This window comes from Eschrichtius robustus, chromosome 4 (genome assembly GCF_028021215.1).
Source record: "Eschrichtius robustus isolate mEscRob2 chromosome 4, mEscRob2.pri, whole genome shotgun sequence".
NCBI lineage: Eukaryota > Metazoa > Chordata > Mammalia > Artiodactyla > Eschrichtiidae > Eschrichtius > Eschrichtius robustus.
In genome coordinates this window covers 147,439,113-147,441,917 of record NC_090827.1, presented here as the reverse complement: position 1 = coordinate 147,441,917, position 2,805 = coordinate 147,439,113, and the positions used below count along the sequence as shown (strand labels likewise).

Here is a 2,805-nt window from a genome sequence, read left to right as displayed (position 1 = left end):
GCATTTTCATGCTGCTTCCTCGCTGTGCGCGTGTGCGCGTGCGCGCGCACACACACACACACACACACACACTCACACTCACACACACACTCACACCCTGTGCGTTCCAGACAGGCTGCTTCAAGCAGGTGACTAAGAAGAGACAACAAAAGCATTGTACCAATTGCTCTGAAAATGGCTCCTCTCAAAATGCCCTTGAGATCTGGGTGCAACTCTCTCTCTGGAATCTATGGGGAAATGCCATGTACCCAGCACAGTGTTCTGAGGCACAACAGTTCCTGTGTCGGCCAACTCTGCCCTCTGCCAAGCCTGTTTAGAGTAAGAGCTTTGACTGCCAGAGCCTCTCACGCTTCTCAAATTCAGGACACAGCCACTAGATGGCGCTAAAGGTCTGTGAAACATTTTTTTGGTAGGCCCTTAAATCTGTAATTCCGCCCTTAGCTGAAGAATCCTCGTAGAAGAGAGAGACCTTGATCATAAATCCCACACGCAATAACAGGTTCATAATGCAGCCTAGTGACTACGCGTTGTATTTCTTTTTCTCCCTGAGAAATAAAATTTCTCTTTCAATGGAGAAGGATGTTCCTTAACAACTAACATGTGCTAATGTTAAATCTCTTTCCTAGGAAGCCTGCAAACTAAGCCTTTAATGTGCACTGACCAAGACATCTGGGCAATGTCTGCGGCGGGGTGCCGATTGATAGCTTGAGGGACTGAGAACACATAAGCCACAGTCTTGGCAGCCTGGATAGAGAGAGTTATTTTTCCCCTAAAAAATGAACATTTGACTTGTCAGAAACGTTTTCTCATTGATCCACTGAGACAGAATCTGCAGGTTAGAGAGGCAAGTTTACGGAAAGTCTCCTTCATCTTTGGAAGGGAAGTTAAGGGAAAAGAAGAGACTAATTTCTTCCGTTTAAAAAGTATTTACCTATTTGAGAGTGAGTTTAAGAATATAATATTGGTGGGACAGAAATACATTTCTTTTTTTTCCCTGACTCTTCCATCCCATGGCCTTCCATGTTACCTGCGTAAGAGGAATGACAGAACATTAAAAAAATGCCAAATGAGAGAATCAACAGTGGAATCTGTATGAAAACAGAGTGCAATACATTCACCAGCATCTCAATTTATTCTTAATATCGGTCCTTTTGTTAGCAGTGCCATGCAGCGAAAAGGGCTGGAATTCCCTGATTATGATGCACCTTTTGGTAGCTTATTGGTGAAGTCTTTACGTGTCGATTGTTTGTCATATGCACAATGTGAGATTAGGTAAAAACCAAAACCAAAACTGAAAAACCCACACACTTGAAACCAAATTTGGTGTTGCATTGCAATTCCTTTGAAATCTCTACCTGTCATAGATTCCCAGTTAAGTCTCCAAATTGCTTTCTGGGGTCTGCGCTAGACGGGCAGGTGCCTTGCGTCTCTCTTTCCTTCTTGCGTGCCCAGCACCTGGCCTCACGTCTGGCACATGTGTGGGGTCTCAATCTACTTGCTCCGGGAAAGAAGGGCATGAAGGGCTGGCTGTGGGCCCAGCACGGAGAGAACATGTTAATTTCTATATTTTGTACGTGTCCCATTCTGAAATCTGCCTATTTCAGACTGACCCCTCCAGAGGCAGAGACTTACCTAGAGACCTTGCAAGCTTATGGTTGGAAAAAGTAGGATCAAAACCACCGCACTGGGACTTCCCTGGTGGCGCAGTGGTTAAGAATCCGCCTACCGATGCACGGAACACAGGTTCGAGCCCTGGTCCTGGAAGATCCCACATGCCACAGAGCAACTAAGCCCGTGCGCCACAACTACTGAGCCTGAGCTCTAGAGCCCGTGCTCTGCAACAAGAGAAGCCACCGCAATGAGAAGCCCGCGCACCGCAACGAAGAGTAGCCCCCGCTCGCCGCAACTAGAGAAAGCCCGCGCGCAGCAACGAAGACCCAATGCAGCCAAAAATAAATAAATGGATAAATTATTAAAAAAAATAAAACCCACTGCACCTCCATGACAAAAATGGGGACAATCTGCTGCCTTTCAGAGAAATCAAACCAAGATTCTCACACTTGAATGTGGCACAGTTATTATTATTATTTTTACTGAAGTATAGTTGATTTACAATGTTGTGTTAGTTTCAGGTGTACATCAAAGTGATTCAGTTATATATATATATATATATATTCTTTTTCATATTCTTTTCCATTGTGGTTTATTATAGGATATTGAGTACAGTTCCCTGTGCTATACAATAGGACCTTGTTGTTTAAAAGTATGGAATGCTCCACGAATTTGCATGTCATCCTTGTGCAGGGACCGTGCTAATCTTGTCTGTATATGTGCTGCCAAAGCGAGCGCTGGCACGATTATTTTTAACAGGTTTGTTTGTTTTTATTACTATGTATCATAAATAAGAGGCATTTACTCTGTCAATGTTTTTCTTCTCCGGAGTTGGATGGTGTCTTCCTGGCTTCCACAATGCTAAACAGCCATCTCACATTTAGTGCTGGCCTGTGTGGCCATTTGTAAAAGGGATGTCGACGGACAATAAGGCACATGTTCATTTAGACCCTGAGATAAACAAAACAGGAACTCCTCATGCGGTGAGTGAAGTGTTTCTTCTCCCGTTGACATGCTTTTTTGGTCAAACTTCATTTTCAGAAATAGAACAATATGGGAAGCAGATGCATGTGTTCTAGGTTTTGAGTTTCTCTTTGTGACTTCAGAAGACTTCTCACCTCCCTCCTCACCTCTCCCCTCCCCTCCCCTCCTCATCTCCCTTCTATGCTCTCCTCCTCCAGACAAAGAGATAGG

The 2,805-nt window shown here is 44.3% G+C and overlaps 1 pseudogene; it reads right to left on the bottom strand.

Moving 5' to 3' along the window:
* Positions 1–2,259: 2,259 nt before the first annotated feature.
* On the bottom strand, positions 2,260–2,353 carry LOC137764465 (U6 spliceosomal RNA; annotated as a pseudogene).
* Between the last annotated feature and the right edge of the window lie 452 nt (positions 2,354–2,805).